The sequence below is a fragment of the Podarcis erhardii genome (genome assembly GCF_964252035.2).
Source record: "Podarcis erhardii genome assembly, chromosome: 7".
Taxonomy (NCBI): domain Eukaryota; kingdom Metazoa; phylum Chordata; class Lepidosauria; order Squamata; family Lacertidae; genus Podarcis; species Podarcis erhardii.
The window spans coordinates 79,727,115-79,749,763 of record NC_138511.1 but is presented as its reverse complement, the minus strand read 5'-3'; the positions used below and the strand labels follow the sequence as shown (position 1 = coordinate 79,749,763).

General features: G+C 45.2%; 1 long non-coding RNA gene across 2 annotated transcripts in view; it reads right to left on the bottom strand.

The window, feature by feature from the left end:
• Positions 1-6,107: 6,107 nt before the first annotated feature.
• The window catches only part of LOC309346243, a 55,038-nt gene continuing 38,496 nt past the window's right edge, over positions 6,108-22,649 (bottom strand). The window contains exons 3-6 of one of the 2 annotated variants that reach the window (XR_014158515.1): positions 20,744-20,807; positions 18,408-18,632; positions 18,095-18,127; positions 6,108-6,411 (exon numbers count right to left, since the gene is read on the bottom strand). This is a non-coding gene — a long non-coding RNA (uncharacterized lncRNA). The remainder of the gene's footprint in view (positions 6,412-18,094; positions 18,128-18,407; positions 18,633-20,743; positions 20,808-22,649) is intronic. The other variant, XR_014158516.1, reaches the window with a different exon arrangement.

Below are 22,649 nucleotides of genomic sequence, written 5' to 3'. Positions count from 1 at the left end.
ACCACGCCTCTTTCTCTAGAGTAGGTAACTCTTGCACTTCTTCAAAGTATTCTGGCTCAGTTACACAAACCTGGTTTATGGTGGCTGGGAACCCATAACGGTCTGGAGGTTGACCTTTATTACTTCTTGCAGACCTCCTTTGTTCATTAATCTCACCCCCTGGGCTACCTTCAGGACTGCTTTTGGGGTGGATTGATTCTGAAGATTTACCTCCTCCTGTCCCTGTTGCACTTTCTTCTCTCCCCTGCTCCATGCTAGCAGCTGGAGAAAAATGCTCAACCTTTACCTCCTCCCTTTCAGTTTCTCTGGGAGTGCTGCCAATTCTTAGCTTTGTTTCAACTGCCTTATCAGGTATGCTTGGCAGTAAAACTTTTTCTGGCAGCAGGTTTGCATGTATCTTGGGCCAATTTTTTTGCTCATTAAAGCTGGCTGATCGACTATAACTCAAAAGATTTTTATCATCCTCAAACCTGTAGGCTTTTGTACCACTTTCATACCCAAGAAATAGCAATTGCTGTGCCCTTTTCCCACCTTTTCTTCAGTTCTTTACAAGTATGTCAACCCACGCCTTTGTCCCAAAGATTCTCAAATGTTGCAAACTGGGACTTTTGTTATAGAGAATCTTATAGGGTATGTCATCTAGTACCCTTGACCACAAGCGATTCCCAATATAATTCGCGGTCTTAATACTCTCAGCCCAGTACTTAATTGGAAGATTTGCATCTTCTAACAATGCTTTCATTTGTGTCTGCAAGTCACCTCCCCTACGCTCTGCTACTCTGTTCTCCTGAGGCATCGCCACATTGGTAAGCCTATGTTTAATCCCTTGGGAACACAACCAGTTTCTTAGGGAGCTTGCCATAAACTCTCCTCCCCTGTCTGTCTGAATAGAGCACACCTTTTCGCCAAGTTGCCTTTCTACCCTTCTTACCCAAAACTTCAAAGTTTGGGCAACGTCAGACTTTTGCTTTAATGGATAGACCCCGCCAAATCTAGAATAGTCATCGACTTCTGGAGGCGGCGCAAATGGCAATGGCGGTCCTCCTCTCGCGCTGAGGAGGAAGCTCTGCAGAAACGGGTCGTCCGCTACGGCAAAGTGGAGACCCGCATCGAAAAACCACAGGCAGCAAGAGCCTGTGGCCGTGGGACTCGGCGGGCGCCAGAAGCGGCTCCTAACATCGAGAAGAGACCACGTAAGGAGCCTCTGACCGTGGAGGGGGTCGCGGCGCTGTGAGTCGATCGCTACTCTGCAGAGTGAAGCTGCACAGCTGCTGTCGGTGAGCGCTGACCTTTTTTCCTTGGAAAATTTGACTTCAAGAAACAACAACCTGTGAGTAAAGTTGAGACTGTAACAAAATTTGAGCCAAAATTAACAGAAATTGGGTTGAAAGCGGAGAGACGTCAAAAGGAAGTCTGTCTTCCGCTGTTGCGGTAACATCAAAGCAAAGATCCTGAGGTATGGAGCCTGTGAAGAGGCGTTAAAACTAACTGATCTTGGCTTCCACCGAAGCTGGGTTAGGGCAAAGTGAAGATTTAAGTTATTTTCGTGACTTATCTTTTACTGGAACTGTGTTAAACTTCTTCTTTTGGGAACTACAAATTTTGACTGAGAGACCCAGGTGCTTGGGCTGCCTGAATAATAGAACTGTCAGTTTGCAGTTTTAGTTACATGGTATCTGGGATTTGTTATAACCTGAGTGCCTACAGACTTGCTACTTTGAAACATCAAATTGGCACTTATCTGAAACAGTGTAATACACTCAAACCAACTCTGCTAAACTCAAGTTTGTGAAGGTTCCCGGATTCAAAGGCGTGGTGTTTCGCATATCCTACTGGCAACCAGTCTAAGCTCCTTATTAGCGGCAGTGCTGAGTTTTGCAAGCAGAGTGGGTGGAAGCGTCTTCACAGAAATCCGGCTGTTCTGTTAGACTCAGATGAGGAAGAGGAGGGCGAGGCTGAACCTGTTGCTGAGGTGCACGGTCCACAGCCGCAGAGTCCAGAGCCGGGATCTCCAAGAGAGAGGCTCCGTATCTCTCCAAAAGGGAGTCCCAGGACCCCTCCACAGGTCTCTGTCAAGTCTGAGCTAAGGAGTGAACCATCCTCGCCAGCAGAACCAGCTGTACGCCCGAAACAGTGCAGCAGGTCAGAGGGGGATGTTTCTGACACAGAGGATAGTAGGGTTGATCCAGGTGAATCAGGCGCAGTTCCAGAATTCACACTGAGGAGGTCAGCAAGATCAACCAAAGGGAAGCCACCTGAAAGGTATGAAGCCACTAGTGTCTGGGTTGGTGTGGCTAGATGTGAACCTGAATCCTTTGAGGATGTTCAGAAGTTGCCTCAGGAAGAAGCTAGCAAATGGCGTGAGGCGATGCAGAAGGAGATGAACTCAATGGAGTCTCTTGGTGTGTTCTCACTCACTCAGCTGCCGGCTAACAAGCAAGCTGTCAGCTGCAGATGGGTTTACCGCATGAAATCCACTGACGCTGGAGAGCCACAGTATAAAGCGAGATTAGTGGCTCGTGGATTCACACAGAGGAAGGGTGTCCACTTCACAGAGGTATATTCGCCGACCTCAAGAGCACAAACTTTGAGAACGTTCTTGGCGATAGCAGCACAGAGAGGTTGGATGGTGAACCACTTTGATTTAGATGTCGCCTACCTGAACTCAGATCTCCAGGAAGAGTTGTACATGCTTCCTCCTCCAGGGTTTGAAGTCAGTGAGCCAGGCGTCGTGTGGCGGTTGCACAAATCCATCTATGGATTACGCCAATCTGCCAGAAATTGGATACGTGCCTACATGAAGCCATAGAAGAGCTAGGTTTTAAGAGGTCTCTTGCAGACAGTTGTCTTTACATTAAAGATTCAGGCTTGAAACAGCAAGTGGTGCAGGTGTTCGTAGATGACATTTTGATTATGGCACAGACAGGTAAACAGGTGGAGAAGTTTGCTAAGGAGCTTGGAAAGCGGTTCAAGCTAAAGCAGCTTGGAGATGTCAAGTCCTATCTAGGCGTAGAGATCACAAGAGCAAGTGATGGAAGCTTTTTGCTTCGCCAGAAAGGTAAGATTGAGCAGTTGCTTGAGAAGTTCAGGATGTCTGATTGTGCAGGTGCCAGATCACCCACGGAGGCTGGATACGTGAAGGAGTGTCAGCAAGTAGAACGCGTGGTGTTCGAAAACACTGAACTCTTTCAGTCGGCACTGGGTAGTCTGTTGTATCTGTCCCAGTGGAGCAGACCAGACATAGTGTTTGCTGTCAATCTGCTCAGTAGAGAGGCTTCAAGTCCTAGTGTGCAGGCCTGGAATGGTATAAAGCGGGTGCTACGTTACCTGCAAGAAACCAAAGACTTTTGCCTCAAGATGTCAGCTGAGGGTGGTGTCAAGCTGACCGCGTGGGTGGATTCGGATTGGGCTAACCTTTCGGACCCTGGGGAAAAGCATCAGGACAAGAAGAAGTGTGGATAAATCCTTAAAGTCAGTTTCATTCCATCCATGGCAAGAGACATTATCAGACACACTTCAGCCAGTAAAAATCATTCATTGTGGATGTGGAACAAAACTGGTGATCTGGGGAGAGTGGGTGTGACTGGGAAGAGTCCTGAGGGTGGACAGAGAAAACTGGAGGGTTGTGTACTCAGCCTGAGGGCTGGATATTCCTTATTTGTGGTCTTGGGGTTGTGTGCTATGTGCCAGGTTGATGAAAAAAGAAATGAGAGGCAAATATAATGATGGCTCTGTATCAACTGCAGCTGATAGCTAACTTTGAGAGGATCACCTTGGTTGAAAAGTGGAGATCTGGAATGAAAGCTGAAGCTTAGAACCGAAGAAGAAAGCAGTGGAGTATTTCCTCTACTTGGGTTGTTTCTCTCCCAGATTTTCCTGCCATGATAAATCTTACAACAGCATGTGTAGGAGGAGTGAGATCTAATGAACCAGGGGCACCGACTTGCCTCACATGACCCCTCTGCCGTCCTACCCCTGTATGGCACATGAGTGCTCACCTGGCAGCAGCAGTGGGGGATGGGGAACATGGAGGATGACCTTCACCCTCCCTGTGTCCTGCTCCTGCCCACCACACGAGCACTGCTTGGTAGCAGTGGGCTGTGGAGGATGGAGGCCCCCTCAGCATGGGGGGGCTCAGTCCCCTACTCACAAATATTGAGGTGGCTGAAGCCCCTTCCACCCCTATAGTTGGTGCCCCTTTAATGAATCCATTCCTAGGGATAAGGGCCAAGTTTGTTTTATTTCACACTTGAAGGTAAATCTGCATAATTTGAACTCTTAGAACCAATACACGAACTGAAAAACAGCCATCCTTCAAAATTCATAGGATTTTGAAATGTCAGGTGCAGTTTACAAAAATGATATACTGTACTAGATCAGAATGTGTCTAAATTTCGGTATGCATTTCATGCATTAAAGCAGGGTCACTTGCAAAGGTGTGTATATGATTAGGCAACGTTTCACACAAAATGTATATTGTTGCACGTCACCCCAATCTCTAGGCGGTGCAAGATTCAAGGGGTTCAAAGCACTTGTCCAGAGTTCGTGCTCCTTTCGGAATGAGGGACAGTGGAGATTGTGGTATCTTTATTATATATGGTTTATTTCTACATATATCCTCAGCCCATGATGGAGGAGCTCACAGCATCAACACCCCAAGAAGGTCTACCTCACATAGCCACAGCCTTGGATTGTAGGAGAAATCAGGCATGTCTCTCCCTCACAGGTTTTAGCCTGCTGCTTTATCAAGCTTCTATTTTCTAGCTTACACACACCCACACACCCTCAGCTCACCCACACACCCACACACCCTCAGCTCAAGCCTTTGTCCAACAAGTGACTGAGTGGGGGACCACCCTTTTGCCACCTGGCACACATCCACTTCCTTTCTTCCTTTAATGGCCCATTACCTAGGTTATCACCTCATCAGGAAGGTAGCTAAGCTACTCTAGGATTTTTAATCCTTGTTTAAATTTTAACCCTTGCTGGATGAAGGAATGTTCCTTCGCAGCCCATAAAGTGAGCATAGTAGATGAACAACATCTAGGGCAGGCATAGGCAAACTCGGCCCTCCAGATGTTTTGGGACTACAACTCCCATCATCCCTAGCTAACAGGACCAGTGGTCAGGGATGATGGGGGTTGTAGTCCCAAAACATCTGGAGGGCCGAGTTTGCCTATGCCTGATCTAGGGGATCATGGTTACCTTTTGCATTAGTCTTCAGGGCTGCCACCTCAAATTAGGTCATTAAGGTATAAAGGTTGTGGCTCCATGGTAGAGCGTCTACTCTGCTTGCCAAAGGCCCCGGTTCAACCCCCAGTATCTCTAGGAAAGACTGAAAATTTTCCATCTGAAACTTTGGAGAGCTGCTGCAAAGCAGCATAGACAATACTGAATTAGATGGACCAATGGTCTGATTTGGTATAAAGCAGCTTCCTTTGTCCCTGAAACATGTTTAGTTGGTTAAAGCAAATCATCCATTCCCAATAACTGAACTGTACACTTTTCACATGTAAAAATTCTTCTGCTTACTTTGTTTTAGCCACACACTGAATCCACTATTTCAAAAATTTATATGGTTTGAAAAATAAGCTGAATTTTCTGCGCTTCAATATTTCATGAATAAACCCAATTAGCTGAAGACATTGTATATTCAAACTCATTCTCACATTGTCCCCTAATTAGTTTTATTCATGAAATATTGACAAAGAGGAAATCCAAATTATTTTTTCACCATGCATTAAATTTTTGGAGCGAATTCATTGGTTAAAAGAAAAAGAAAAAGAAAAAGAAAAACACCCTACACAAGACAAAATAATTAATCAATTTTTACTCTTAATGCTCACATGTTACTTTCCTGCCCCACCCCAAGAGCATTGTTATTGGCAGGGAGCCAATGAAAATCAGGGACACTCAGAAGCAGACTTATGCTGGGTATTTGTGATGTCATGAATCAGAAATGCAAGGCAGGAGTAGATCTTCTTTAAAAAGAAAAAAACGAGCAGTTTGGGTGGTTCTCATCTTTATAGGAAGGAATGCATAACATGCTGAGGAAGTCCTCTTGAGCTCTGCTACAAATAAGGATGAGGGAGAAGTTTGATTCAGTTTGCCTATGTACCTAATTTGTGCTTTCTGAAGCAATATGTGGACTGAAACAACTTAATTCCCTTACAAATTCAGAAATACCAGGTTTAGAAATGCATTCAGAAGAATTTGGGTATGAAACTGCTTAGCAGTGGTCACAATCTGAAAACCCTTCAGTGGTGGGTCTCCTCACTTGTGGGAAAGACTTGTGGCTCTCCTATAAGGGGGGAGACCTGTTTTGGTGGCTGTGCCCCAGTAATGGAACTTCTTCTCTTGGGAGATCCATACAAAAGAATCCATGCTGATCCTTCTCCAGCCAAAGAGGGCCTATAGGACAAAGCAGAAAATGTGGCCTCAAATCAACACTGCCAGAACAGTCATACCTGAACTTTATAAATGCTTCTCTGATTCTGTCGAACAAGTGCTACTGGACTGCTTTAGAAACTGCATTGAACAGCAACCTACAACATAGCTATGCCCTTTTGGGCAAAAGTAAACAGCAATTCCCCAACTGGTTTGAGGCTGGCATTAAGGACATGGAACCTTTTATAACTGCAAAGGGTTAGGCTCTTGTGAACTATAAGCATGTGTCTTGTGAGAAAATGCTTGCTGCACTGAGAAAGACAAGGAGTAATGCCCAGTGGATTGCCAGGCAATGTGCCAATGACTACTGGCTAAAGCTGTGTCAGAGCATTCAACTTGCTGCTGACAGCTACACATGTAGGGAGGTGTGATGGGCACAGTGCTATCAAGAAATGAATTCATGGGAAAACATGGACTTCAACTGAACAGTTAGCAACTCTGCTTATCTTGGGAGAGCTGGATGTCCCTCTGTCAATGAGCTGAAGAATGCCATCAACTCTCAAGTATGTGGTAAATCCCCAGGACAAAGGTTGATTCCCAATAGAAGTGCTGAAAGCCAGTCTCAACACCTCCCTCATGATGCACCTCCACAGCCTTCTCTTAATAATAATAATAATAATAATAATAATAATAAATAATAATAATAATTTATTTATACCCCGCCCTCCCCAGCCAAGGCCAGGCTCAGAGCGGCTTACAAGCAATAATAAAAACAAGATGAATGATTACAACTTAAAAACAAAAATAAAATACAACATTAAAATATTGGAACATTAAAATATTAAAATGTAGCCTCATCGCAGGAGGAGAAGGAAAAGAAAAAAGAAAGAGAGGGAGGGAGGGAATCAAATTGGCTCCAAGCCAAAGGCCAGGCAGAACAACTCTGTCTTACAGGCCCTGTGGAAAGAAATCAGATCCTGCAGGTCCGAGACCAAGGAGAAGAGTTGGTGGAAGAAGATTGGAAGAAATTTAAAGTTTATCTTCAGAAACATTGTAAATTAAGGAATGTTAGAAAGATGTTGGAATAAAATTATGTGGTTCTTAGCAGAAATGATATAAAGGATTAGGTAAAAATGAATTGGTGAAAGAAGAGAATGTGGGATTATAGTATATTAAGATAAGGTATCAGGATAAAAACAAAGTTGGGAAGGATTTGCTGTTTTATTTAATTGAACTAGTATACAAAAAGGGAGGTGTGAGGAGGTCAAGGAAACAAGTAAAGGAAAGAAAGTAAGGTAAAGGTTTGATATGCTATATTTTTTCTTTTTTTAATTGCTTGTATCTTTTTTTCTTTTTTCTTTTTTTCTTTTTTGTAAAGATATTTGTTATACTTTTTCTATTGTTATTATTGTTCTTTTTCTCTTTCTTTTTCTGTAACCTTCAAAATCTTAAGAAAAAAATTATTAAAAAAAGAAAAAAAAGAAATCAGATCGTGCAGGGCCCTGGTCTCATGAGGCAGAGCGTTCCACCAGGTCGGAGCCAGAATTGAAAAGGCCCTGGCTCTGGTTGAAGCCAATCTAACTTCCTTAGGGCCTGGGACCACTAGAATGTTGCTATTTATGGACCTTGAGGCTCTCCGTGGGGCATACCAGGAGAGGTGGTCCCGTAGGTACGAGGGTCCTAGGCTGTGAAGGGCTTTAAAGGTCAAAAGCAGCACCTTAAATCTGACCCTGTACTCCACCGGGAGCCAGTGCAGCTTGAAAAGCACTGGGTGAATATGCTCCCATGGCAGAGACCCCGTGAGGAGCCTCGCTGCTGTACCCGCTGGAGTTTCTGGGACAGCTTCAAGGGCAGCCCCACATAGGGCAAATTACAGTAGTCAAGCCTGGAGACGACTGTCGCATGGATCACTGTGGCCAGGCCAGGGAGGGAAAGGTAAGGGACCAACTGCTTGATGCGGCGAAGGTGGAAAAATGTCGCCTTGGCTGTTGCAGTAACTTGCGCCTCCATGGAAAGGGAGGCGTCAAGGATTATACCCAAACTCTTAACGGAAGGCAATGGCACTAATTGGGCCCCTGCAAGAGAAGGGAGTTGGTCCCTCATCCCCATGCCATCCTGACCTAGCCATAGGACCTCTGTCTTCAAAGGATTTAGTTTCACTCGGCTCCCACGAAACCATCCAGCCACAGCTTCCAAGCATCTGGTCAGTGTGTTCGGGGCTGAGTCGGTGTGGCCATGCATCAGCAGACAGAGCTGAGTGTCATCAGCATATTGGTGACAGCCCAGCCCAAAGCTCCGGATAATCAGGGCAAGGGGGTGCATAAAGATGTTAAAAAGCATTGGGGAGAGAATCGTACCCTGTGGCACTCCACACACCAAGGAGTGGAGCAATGACATTTCCCTCCCTAGTGCCACCCTCTGTCCCCGACCAGAGATAAAAGAGCACAACCAGTTACGGGCTATGTCCTGTATCCCCACGTCTGCGAGGCGGTGGTCCAGAAGATCATGATCGACCATGTCAAAGGCTGCTGACAAATCTAAAAGGATCAGCAGTCCTGATCCGCCTCGATCCAGTTGTCTATGAAGATCATCTGTTAGGGCAAACAGAGCCGTCTCCGTCCCAAAACCAGGACAGAAACCTGGTTTGCCGATGTTTCCTCCAGAAACCTACCAAGCTGTTCAGCAACCGCTCTCTCAATTACCTTACCCAGGTATGGAAGATTTGAAACTGGGCGGTAATTGGATAGGTCTAAGGGATCTAATGAAGTTTTCTTTAAGAGTGGACACACCACTGCTTCCTTCAGTTCCCCTGGGAATGTCCCCATGTCAAGGGACAAATTGATAATTTCAACCAGGGGGGTCCGCGCAACATCTGGACACTCCGTAATCAGCCAAGACGGGCACGGATCAAGGAGGCAGGTGGTGGGCCTACCAACTTGGAGGAATCTATCCACATCAGTAGGGAGTAGAATCATAGAATCATAGAATCATAGAATCATAGAATCATAGAATCATAGAATCATAGAATCATAGAATCTTTTTTTAAAATAATATTTATTGAAGTTTCAAATAATACAGACAAACAAAAAACAAAAACAAGTATAATTTCAGTCCTTATTTTCTTATACCTTATTTCCCACGACTTCCCCTCGCCTCCCCTTCTTGTATTCCATTTCCAAATGTTAATTCAACAAGTTCTTATCCCCAATTTTTAACCTTATTTCATTATTATATTTAATTCATTTTATATATCAAATTTTAACTTATATAGATCAATCCTTATACTTAAACCCTTTTTCCAAGGTCGACCCAAATTCCCTTCCACGAATTCCCCAATTTTATACTAATAACAAAACAGAAATAAAAAGAATCAAAAGATATTTATACACCCTTTGGATTCCCAAACCCCGCCCTCCCTTTCCCGGTTTCGATCCCAAAACCAATGTCCATCAGTCCATCTGCTGTCAGCCTGGAGATCTCACATCCGAGGCTTTTAAATGTCTCTCAGTTCCTCTTTGCCGGTGTATTGGATAGTCCTTTGTATTAAACCCCGAATCTCGGAGGAGCTCAGTCCCAATAATGTCCATATTTCTTCCAGCCAGACCTCCATATTTAAAAGTGGAGCTCAGATCTTGTTTCTTAAAACTTTTAAGTCCAAATGTCCCAAGAGCTCCAACTTCCACCTTGATCAGATTTATAATCCATAGATCTTCAGATCTCCACAAAAGAGAATGTTTCCATTCCTCCTTCTTCAATTCAAACCAAATTTTCGTCATCGAGACCTTATTTTCCTTTATATCCATCTTAAGAGGCCTCTGGCTCTCCTTTGCCATCTGCAGCATTTCAGCCCCTCCTTCCTGCTTCTCCTGATCATCATGTATCTCTTTCTCCACTTCTTCAAATTTCTCAGATTTCTTTTCTTGCTCAGCTGCCTGGACTCCTTGAATCAAGTCCTTATCTAACTCATAGAATCATAGAATCATAGAGTTGGAAGAGACCACAAGGGCCATCGAGTCCAACCCCCTGCCAAGCAGGAAACACCATCAGAGTACTCCTGACATATGGTCATCAAGCCTCTGCTTAAAGACCTCCAAAGAAGGAGACTCCACCACACTCCTTGGCAGCAAATTCCAATGTCGAACAGCTCTCACTGTCAGGAAGTTCCTCCTAATGTTTAGGTGGAATCTTTTTTCTTGTAGTTTGGAACCATTGCTCCATGTCCGCTTCTCTGGAGCAGCAGAAAACAACCTTTCTCCCTCCTCTATGTGACATCCTTTTATATATTTGAACATGGCTATCATATCACCCCTTAACCTCCTCTTCTCCAGGCTAAACATGCCCAGCTCCCTTAGCCGTTCCTCATAAGGCATCGTTTCCAGGCCTTTGACCATTTTGGTTGCCCTCCTCTGGACACGTTCCAGTTTGTCAGTGTCCTTCTTGAACTGTGGTGCCCAGAACTGGACACAGTACTCCGGGTGAGGTCTGACCAGAGCAGAATACAGTGGCACTATTACTTCCCTTGATCTAGATGCTATACTCCTATTGATGCAGCCCAGAACTGCATTGGCTTTTTTAGCTGCCGCGTCACACTGTTGGCTCATGTCAAGTTTGTGGTCAACCAAGACTCCTAGATCCTTTTCACATGTACTGCTCTCAAGCCAGGTGTCACCCATCTTGTATTTGTGCCTCTCATTTTTTTTTGCCCAAGTGCAATACATTACATTTCTCCCTGTTAAAATTCATTTTGTTTGTTTTGACCCAGTTCTCTAATCTGTCAAGGTCGTTTTGAAGTGTGATCCTGTCCTCTGGGGTGTTAGCCACCCCTCCCAGTTTGGTGTCATCTGCAAATTTGATCAGGATGCCCTTGAGTCCATCATCCACGTCATTGATAAAGATGTTGAATAAGACCGGGCCCAAGACAGAACCCCGTGGCACCCCACTAGTCACTCTTCTCCAGGATGAAGAGGAACCATTGATGAGCACCCTTTGGGTTCGGTCAAACAGCCAGTTACAAATCCACTGAGTGGTAGCATAGTCAAGTCTGCATTTTACCAGCTTCTTTACAAGAATATCATGGGGCACCTTGTCAAATGCCTTGCTGAAATCAAGGTAGACTACATCCACTGCGTACCCTTCATCTACCAGGCTTGTAATTCTGTCAAAAAACGAGATCAGGTTAGTCTGACATGACTTATTTTTCAGAAATCCATGCTGACTATTGGTGATCACAGTATTCCTTTCTAGGTGCTCACAGACTGTTTGCTTAATGATCTGCTCCAGAATCTTCCCTGGTATTGATGTCAGACTGACCGGGCGGTAATTATTTGGGTCCTCTCTTTCCCCCTTTTTGAAAATAGGGACAACATTTGCCCTCCTCCAGTCTGCCAGGACTTCGCCTGTTCTCCAGGAATTCTCAAAGATGACTGCCAGTGGTTCTGAGATCACATCTGCCAGTTCTTTTAATACTCTTGGATGCAGTTCATCTGGCCCTGGAGACTTGAATACATCTAAACTAGCCAAGTATTCTTGTACTATCTCCTTAGTTATTCTGGCCTGTGTTTCCTCTGCTGAATCATTTGCTCAAAATTCTTCAGGTCGGGCATTGTTTTCTTTATCAGAGAAGACTGAGGCAAAGAAGGCGTTGAGGAGTTCAGCCCTTTCTGTGTCCCCTGTTTGCATTTCACCATCTTCTCCTCTGAGTGACCCCACTGTTTCTTTGTTTTTCCTTTTGCTACGAACATACCCATAAAAGCCTTTTTTGTTGCTTTTAACCTCTCTAGCAAGCCTGAGTTCATTCTGTGCTTTAGCTTTTCTGACTTTGTGTCTACACGTGCTGGCTATTTCTTTGAATTCCTCTTTGGTGGTTTCCCTCCTTTTCCATTTTTTTGTACACATCCTTTTTTAATCTTAACTCAGTTAAAAGTTCTTTAGATAGCCACCCTGGCTTCTTTAGGCACCTTCCATATTTCCGTCTCATTGGTATTGCCTGAAGTTGTGCTTTTACTATTTCCCTCTTAACAAACTCCCAGCCATCATGAACTCCCTTTCCTTTTAGTATTACTGTCCATGGGATCTCACCCAGCACTTCCTTAAGTTTTATGAAGTCGGCTTTCTTAAAGTCAAGAAATTGAGTCCTAGTATGCTTTGCTGCTCCTTTCCGCTGTATAGTAAACTTCAGAAGAGCATGATCACTCGCGCCTAATGATCCTTCCACTTCTACCCCACTAACCAGGTCATCAACATTGGTTAGGACCAAATCTAAAATGGCTGTTCCTCTTGTTGCTTCTCCCACTATCTGGACAATGAAGTTGTCTGCAAGGCCAGTGAGGAATCTGTTTGACCTTATGCTCTTGGCTGAGTTTGACATCCAGCAAATATCCGGGTAATTGAAGTCCCCCATTACTACTATCTCCCTTCCTTTTGCATGCTTGGCCATCTGTTCCAGGAAGGCATCATCTATGTCCTCCGTTTGGCTTGGGGATCTATAGTAAACTCCCACAATGAGGTCCCTGTTATTCTTCTCTCCCTTAATTTTGACCCAAATGCTCTCACTTTGGCTTTGAGGTTCTAAATTTTGGGTCTCTTCACAGGTATACACATCCCTGACATATAACGCCACTCCTCCTCCTTTCTTGTCTGGTCTGTTTCTCTGAAATAGATTGTATCCCTCCATTATTACATTCCAGTCGTGGGACTTATCCCACCAGGTTTCAGTGATGCCTATTATGTCATATTTAGTTTGCTGTACCAAGAGCTCAAGCTCATCTTGTTTATTACCCATGCTTTGCGCATTAGTGTACAGACATTGAAGTCCATTAATCATTCCCCCATGTCTCTTATTTAAGGATTTTTTCCTCCCATCACTAGGTTTGCGTGCTGTTTGCTCCATTCGGTCTTTGATATTTGGATGATCATCTTCATCAATTGATAGACTCCTACCTTCAGGAGCACTGTCTTCCTCCCCCACATTAGTCAGTTTAAAGCCTTCCCAACCGTTGTGACGTGTAGCCCATTGCTTGCCAGAAGTCCATCTTCAAGAAACTGCAGTCCGTGATCTAAGAATCCAAACCGTTCCTGTTTACACCATTTGCGAAGCCAGCTGTTCACTTCCACTATTTCCCCCTCTCTCCCTGGGCCACGTCGTTCAACTGGGAGGACTGATGAGATGACAATTTGTGCATTTAATTGCTTCAATTTCCTGCCCAGAGCCTTGTAGTCTCTTTTGATCTTCTGGAGGCTATTGCTTGCAGTGTCATTGGTTCCCACATGAGTATCCGATCGAAATGGTCCAACACATGACCTGAAGTCAGTCGAGGGGCCTCCAGTTCAGTCACTGTATGTAAATTGGCAGGGAGGTTACGGCGGAGCAACAGGACTTTCTCCGCAAAAAAGCTTGTGAATGCCTCACAGCTGTGGGTCGAATTTGTGCTTAAATTTGGTTGTCCTCCTAAGGACGTTATTGACCTAATTCTAAAAAGTTGTGCCAGGCGAGAGCTAGCAGATGCAATGGAAATTGCAAAGTAAGATTTCTTAGCAGCTTTCATAGCCATCTCATAGGCTTTCATAAGCGTCCTATAAGATGTTCTTGAGGCTCCGTCACGAGTCCATCACCATACTCACTCTAGCTGTCTGAGATCCCGCTTCATTTTCCGGAGCTCCTCAGTAAACCAAGGGGCCTGGTTTCGATGGGGTCGCAGAGGGCGCTTAGGCACGATCTCATCAATGGCTGCCAAAGCCGGTTATTCCAGTCCTCAACAAGATCATCTAATGAGTCAAGGTCATCTCTAACCCTGCAGGAGGAGCAGGATTCCGCAAGGCTTGTCGGAATCTATCAGGATCCATCAGTTTTCATGAATGAGCCCAAATAGGTTCGCCACCCGAGCCGGGGAGTAGCGGGAAGTCAATCTTGGCTTTCAGAGCGTAGTGATCAGACCATGGCACTTCCACAGCGGGGAGCATGATCACATCTATGCCAGCCCCAAAGATCAGATCCAGCATGTGGCCTGCTTGATGAGTGGGGCCCAAAACAAACTGGGAGAGCTCTAGTGTTGCCATGGAAGTCACTAGGTCCAGAGCCTGTGAGGAGGGAGCAGCATTGGCATGGACGCTGAAGTCTCCCAAAACCAGTAGGTTTGGGAACTCCAAGGCCCAGCCCGCCATCACCTCTAGCAGGTCTGACAGGGTGGCTGCACATGCGCTGGAGGGTCGGTACACCAGCCAGACAGCCAAGCTCTCCTTGGTGCCCCACACAAGACCAACACATTCAATGCCGGAGATCGCTGGTGATGGCAGAGCTCTGAAAGAGCAATCCTCCCAGAATAACAACGCTACTCCCCCCCCCCCGACCCACAGTCTGCGATTGATGGAGGACAGAGAAACCTGGGTGTGTTATCTCATGTAGGGAGACTACTTTGCCTTCCCGTACCCAAGTCTCCGTCACACAAGCCAGGTCAATCCCCTGCAAGACAAAAAAGTCATGTATGGTGGCGGTTTTGTTGCCTATGGACCTGGCATTGCACAGCACCAATGACGGAGGTGGGTAATCCTTGCTCTCCCTACCCTCATCCCTTGGGATGGGGCGTAGATTGGAAGGGGTTTGAGGATCACTGCATCTCGAAACCCTTCGCCGATAGAGATATCTAGCCCCACCGCCATTCCTCCCTAGCCCTTCAATTGTGGAAATCCCAGATCCCATACTAGCCTCCCCAATAGATGGGTAACATCCCCTCAATAACAAGTCATCCTTGGGCCAGGACTCCTGGGATTCGAATTCGGAAGATCTGACCATCCTGTCTTGCCAGGAGTACAGCAGAGAAGGCTGATCATTCTGATAAGTTCTGCCTTGTCTTGCAGTGTTCATTAACAGGATCCAAACCACAAGGCATGAACAACTCCAGCATTGTGATCCTCTACAAGGGTGACCACCATGACTAACAACTACCATGGAATCTCCCTGCTGAGTACTGTGGGTAAAGCCTGTGCCCCTGTGGTTCTTAACAGATTACAGTCACTCACTGACAGGGTCTATCTCAAGTCACAATGTGGTTTTAAAGTTCAGAGGTGAACAGTGAACATTATTTTCACACTGTGTCAGCTGCAGGAGAAATGCCAAAAACAAAGATACCCCTTTGTACATTGCCTTCATAGACCTGATGAAGGTCTTCAACCACATTGGCTGAAAAGGACTCTTCATACTCCTCAACAAGATAGGATGCCCACCTAAGCTCTACAATATGATATCCTTCCATGAGAATGGAGCACCTTCCAGTATGACAGTACAACCTCCAGCACCTTCCCTATAAACAGTGGCATGAAACAGGGCTGTGCTCTTCCCCCAACTTTCTTTGGCATGTTATTCCCACTGTTGTTCTCATACCTTCATGAATGAAGATACAGTGGTACCTCAGGTTAAGAACTTAATTTGTTCTGGAGGTCCGTTCTTAACCTGAAACTGTTCTTAACCTGAGGTACCACTTTAGCTAATGGGGCCTCCTGCTGCCGCCGTGCCACTGCCGTGTGATTTCTGTTCTCATCCTGAAGCAAAGTTCTTAACCCGAGGTACTATTTTTGGGTTAGCAGAGTCTGTAACCTGAAGCGTCTGTAACATGAAGTGTCTGTAACCCGAGGTACCACTGTAGTGTGGACTTCCATTCAAGGAGCGACAGGGGTCTGCTCAACCTGGCATGTATCTGTGCCAAGACAAAACTGCAGCAGGTTCTTATCCAAGAAATGATGTTTGCAGGCAACAAAGATGACACAGCTTTGCCAGTGCACTCCAAAGAACCTCTATAGAGCCTCATCAACCATTTTGCTCAAGCTTGCATGCCCAAGCCTCACCATTAGCCTGACAAAGACCAACACCCTGAGTCAGGGTGTTGCCAGTACTCCACACATTAGCACTGGTGACCACACACTTGAGGTGGTAGACAATTTTGTGTACCTCGGCCCACCATAATAAGCAACCTTTCCATTTATGCTCAGCTGGACAAGTATATTGGTAAGGCAGCTATAGCAGTGGCTAGTCTAACCAAAAGGACATGGGATAATGTGATACTAATAACTAATACCAAGATGAAGGTCTACCAGGCTTCAGTGTTTAGCAGGGGTAACCTCTCTCTCCTGTATTATTGTCTACAGCCACAGTAGGCATTGTAAGTCTCCAATGGTGTGACTTTACCCCTGATGGTGCACTCTTCCATTGTCACTCACTCGAGACAGATGGATACCAACAACACATGCTGAGAAACAGAGAGCATACAGATCTCCTCTACCTTTGCACAATTCCAGATTTTGCATTGTGTCTATGTTTTAATTGTCTCTTCAGGGTGAACAGAAAGAACCCCCAAGTTTCAACATTTAGGCTATGCATGATATTTGTCAGAAAGCTCCCTTTCCTTCCCCCCTCCTAATAATTTATATTTTTTAAAGGAAGGGTTGATTAATGATCCTTGATTTATTGGAGTACTGCATGAAAAACCCATCTTGTTAGTCCTTTCAAGAGATGGTGCCACATGGGATGTGAAATTGTTAGCATTTGATGTCCCTCTGGTTCTAGCAGGCATGATAGTTTTATTAGAAATGTGCCGATTAGTGGTTTTATTTTCTGCCATTTCAGAGTTCTTTCTTCAGTGACCTTTTAACAGAAAAGAGCTGTGGGTCTGCTGGGGATGAGCAACCTGTTACCTAGGGAAGGTGAATAAATCATCATAAATCTTTACAGGTTATTATAAACCAGAGTTATCTTATCTCTAGCCAATCTGATCCTAAATTGTAATGACTCAGATTAGTTTTGATACAGCTGCTGCTAAGGTAGTGCAGGAAGCCTCCTGAGACATAAGAAAGACTTTGAAAGAGCCTTGATTCAGACTACCTTCTAGCTTAATGTATTTGCCAAATGAAGGAACTGAAGGAAACAGTCCTTAAGAACAAAGGACAGGAACAGCAGCAGGGGCTAATGTGAGCCAGGGTTAAGCACTGGACTGAATTTTAAATGTCAAGATACAAACCCAGAACATTTAAAGCCATAGTAAATTCCTTTGAGCATGCATAGAGTGACATACAATCACCCAACATCCATTCAAAAAATTGTCCAAGGACTTTGGTTTGCATTCTGCTACTTAATGCTCGGGGACGCAGGTGGCGCTGTGGGTTAAAGCCTCAGCACCTAGGACTTGCCGATCGAAAGGTCGGCGGCTTGAATCCCGGCGGCGGGGTGCGCTCCCGCTGCTCGGTCCCAGCGCCTGCCAACCTAGCAGTTCGAAAGCACCTCCGGGTGCAAGTAGATAAATAGGGACCGCTTACCAGTGGGAAGGTAAACGGCGTTTCCGTGTGCGGCTCTGGCTCGCCAGAGCAGCGATGTCACGCTGGCCACGTGACCCGGAAGTGTCTCCGGACAGCGCTGGCCCCTGGCCTCTTGAGTGAGATGGGCGCACAACCCCAGAGTCTGGCAAGACTGGCCCGTACGGTCAGGGGTACCTTTACCTTTACCTTTACTTAATGCTCAGCACAGACACTCTGACACAATGTGATGCAGCTTTTGCTTGACTGTAAGGCTTTAGAAGAGAGTTAGGGAAGCCAAAGCCCAGGAAGGCAAATGTGGCCCTTCAGTCCTCCCTAACTCGCTCCTGAGGCTCACCCCAGACCATAATTCCCCCTCAACCACATTCCCTCCCTAGCCCTGCTTTGCACCATCCATGAGTGTCCTTACCTGGCTGAAATGCTCCCTTGAACTCTTGCTTACCTGGATGGAGGAGAGAGAGAGGCATAAGAAAAAATTCTAGTAATTGCCCCACCCATATTTGGTTTCTGGCTCCTCCAGCCACTGACATGTGGCCCTCAGAAGGTTGCTCAGAAAGGAATGTGGCCCCACCACTGCTTTAGAATTCCATTGCTACAGAATTGCATGTTTGCATACTCCTTCCATTTAAAATCTATTGTATTGAAAATAAGAATGGCACAGGGAAGGATTGTCACCTAATTTTTCAATTACCATGCTATGGTTTTTTTCTGTTTAGTTCAACCTTTCAAATAAGTTGGCTCCCTCCATCCTCCTCCTAACATGCACATTTTGAAGTGGTAGAATCCAGCAAGAGCTGCTGGACCACATGCCTCTGTTGATCACACAGCTCACAATAGGTCTCAAATCTTCTTAATGCAGCTCTTGCTTTCTGTTCAAGTCGTGCCGTCAGCATCAAATTGTGAATTGCAGGTTGCTAAATGAGGCATACTCACTCAGAACCTAGTGTCTTCCAAGTATTGAAGGGAAAATGAAGGCATGGTAGTTTATCACAAATTTGATTCTTCACTTGGTTCACTCTACATTTGACTAATGTCCTTGTTTCCTCATTCTGAGGGCATCAGCACGGGACCCCAACATTTGAAATCAAAATAAATAAATGAGGATTGGATGTTTTGATTCTTTGGAAAGGAAGGGGACGCCTTATCACCCCACCACCACCCATTCTGGGGAAGAAAATAAATCTTTGCTTCTATTGCTAAGAATTCTAGCTTCAAATGTGCATAGAAGTCCCATGAGCTTAGACCTGGAGAGTCTAAATTGTAAGGAGAACATTATTTACTAGAGAGCAACTGTGAAAAAATTAATGTACCAGGACCTTTTTCACCCCCATTCCAGCTTTTCTGGATGGATTGCAGCTGTAATGAGCCTTATCTGATTTCTATTCATCTGGATCAGAATGGCTGGAATTGGAAAGGAAAACTTAAAAGATTGCCCTTTGTGTTGTCCTTTTGCACCCCCTTACATTTTTAGTGGATTTTTTAAAATCCAATTTTAATTCTAATTTAGCTAGATCATCTGTGCATCACAGTTTCCCATGCATCAGAAACAACATTGCAATGCAGTACAAAGATAAACGAGGTTAACCCCCCACTCCACTTAATCTCCATTAATAATCATGATGTAGCACCTCACCTGTTCACCTCCAATTTACATACTATTAATAATTAATATTTTTGTTCCACCCTTTTCACCAAAGAGCTCATCACAGCAGCAGCAACCCTATGGGGTAGTTTATGCTGAGAGACAGTGGCTGCCTGAAGCACATCCAGCAGACTTTGTGCAGTGTAGGCTGGCCCATTAAGGCTGATGTGATACTGCCACATCAAGCTTAGTCTGCCCTAACCTGCCTGCCTTCTTACTTACATACAGTCCAGGGCATGGGACTGACTACCAGCTTGCTTCTCATTAATTTCAATGTTGCCCTTGAATAATTCAGCAGGGAGGAGGATGGGAGCAAATCTAGAAATAGTTGGCTCTCTGCTTGTCACCGGCACTGACTCCATCTGCTGCTGGGCTCCCTATCTTCCATCCAAATGAGCACCAGCCACCACTGACTTTGTGGTTGGGTGGAGATTTGAACTTGTTCCTCAACCAAACAACTTAACCACTGTGCCACACCACATTTCCCCTTGTATCTTGTTAAGGGAAACATAACCCTGACACTTACAAAAATGACAAGTAAATAGGGTTGTTTGGTGCCAGGTAAATGCCGCAGAAGGAAGGTAGATTTTTGGCCTGATAACAATGATTTCTTGTGTGCACAGAACTCATGCATATGTGGATGTCCCCACTAACTTTAATGGAGGGAGCAACTGCACAGATACATTTCTTGTTTGGGGAACTGACCAAAGCTGAATGGCATGCTTTGAATGTAGAAGGTATTGGATAAGGCTGTGCAAAATATTTGGACAAACTCTGAAGCAAGGATGGGAGCGAGTCTGCTATGCACAGATTTAGAGGCTTGGGCTTCTTCAGAAACTACAGTCAGTGGGCACCCCTTTTGTGGGATCAGCACCCAACATGCTAAATAAATAAATAAATAAATAAATAAATAAATAAATAAATAAAGCAGTGTCTGCACAACTCACAATACCAGTTTGTATTTCCCCCACTAATCCATATTTATGTTTTACATGGGAAATTTGAGAAGTAAAGATAACAAACAAACATGTTGCCAATGACTCATCCATTTGCAATATTGGGCTCTTTGCTTGCTCTTCTAGTGGCTGCCCAGCCCCTGCTTGCAGACCTCCAAAGAGGATGAGCCTATCAGCCCCAACATAATTGGTTCCATTATTAAAGGTCTCTTACTGTTTAGATATTCCTTCTAATGTTCACAAACCCTTAGGTAAGGGAATGGCGAAGGGTCACAAATCACTTGAGAGAGTAAGCATGTCATGGACAACATGTGGGATGTTTGCTTCTTTAAAAAAAGTATTAAAAAATCTACCACAGCAGTTCCATTTTAACCCCCAAACCAAGAATCGATCTACATTTACTATTTTAATGTTATTAGAATGTCACAGGGCACAATGGTAAAATAAAAATGTTCCTTACCTTGTTTCCTCCATAACAATGCAGCTTCCTTTTCTGCCAGTTCCTGGTTGCTCTGCAGTGCCCTCTGGTGTCACATTTTAATAAAGACTCTCCTCCTGAAGAGAGCGGAGTGGTTGTGGGCGGGAGCCCGAGCCCCGCCTCTAGCAGGGGGCGTTTGCCCCCTGCCTCCCACTTACCTGGCTGGCGCCCATCGGCAGGCACCCAACCAGGTGCCTCCGAGGGGGCGTGTATAGCAGCCTTAATACAGCAGCACCAGCCCCTCCTCAGCCTCACTCTTCGTCGTCCCGTCGTGATTCACCCACCCTCCACTCCCTTTGAGCTCAGGGCTTAGTTTCCCTTGGCCTTGCTATGGACCTTAGGTTGGTCGCCCTGGTTGTCCGGGGGGCCTGGTAGGAATTTTTCCATTTGGCATTAGGCTTTTTTGCTTTTTCGCCTACCTCGTAGCAATCGTCACAACTTTTGCGGTATTGGTGGGTAGGTTAGGCATTGGAATAATGTGTCGTGGTGTCGAAGGGCTAGGTGTGGCCATCTCCTATGCCTTCAATTTTTGGGTATTCCGTTAAAGGAATCTGGCGGTCGTGTATTCTGTCCGATGCCTGCTTGGCGGGAGGCCATGGCACGACCCTCGGTGACATCAGGGGAGAGCCTATAGTTGGATTAGCATCAACAGGCTCCACCTGCTGCTGAATATCCCCCCCCCCCTTGTTTCAGACTCACCCCTCTCTGAGGGGGTGGAGTCCACTGACGTAATCCAGTGCCTAAGCCAATACCTTTTCACTTGCTGTAATCAATAAAGTTGTGGCCTTTTATGGCCCATTAACCTTATATCGCGTGTCCTTGTGTATTCATTCCACTTTGGGGGGGGGGGATCGGGTCCTCGAACCACAACTCAAATTTTAATGTCACAAGCAAAACATAATGCAGCCAAATGCGTTATGATAACTGTTCCTTAAAAAGGTAAAGGTAAAGGGACCCCTGACCATTAGGTCCAGTCGTGACTGACTCTGGGGTCGCGGCACTCATCTCGCTTTATTGGCCGAGGGAGCCGGCGTACAGCTTCCGGGTCATGTGGCCAGCATGCCTAAGCCACTTCTGACAAACAAGAGCAGCACACAGAAACACCATTTACCTTCCCGCCAGAGCGGTACCTATTTATCTACTTGCATTTTGACGTGCTTTTGAACTGCTAGGTTGGCAGGAGAAGGGACCGAGCAATGGGAGCTCACCCCATCATGGGGATTCGAACCACCGACCTTCTGATAGGCAAGTCCTAGGCTCTTTCTGCCTCTGTTTCTTTCTGCCTCGGTATCTTTCTGCCTCTGTTTCTTGTCTGTAAAATAAGAATAACTGTATCCATACTTGCAAGAAAGTTAAGTGGGCATCCCTGCCAGAGACTAGCTAACACAGAGGCAGCTAACATGTGACCTTCCAGATGTTGCTGGAATAAAAATTCCACCACCCCTAGTCATGGGCTGATGGGAGCAAACATATGACAACACTGGAGGCCCAAAGCCTAAACACCTTGGCTGCAATACATTAAAAAAAGAAAAGTGGTGAAAAGTGGCTACCTGGAATAACATATGATGCCAGACCAGGCTGAATTAATTTGGAATACATTGCTTTGCATATTCAAATGCAGAGTTTTACATATGCTCACATTCAAACCATAATGCATAAAATGTGATGACACTAGAGCATAATTAACCAATGACTTTGAAAATATGGAAGTAGGGGTCCTCATTTAGGTAGACAGCAAAAGAAATGCAGAACCCTTGCTAAGCATTCCAAGCGCCTCCTTATCATTTGGAAACAAAGCTTCAATTTGCTTTGTTCTCGGCGGCATTATTTCATGACAGAGTTTGTGATCTATAGTTATCTTGCATTACAACAACACTGAAATTCTTTA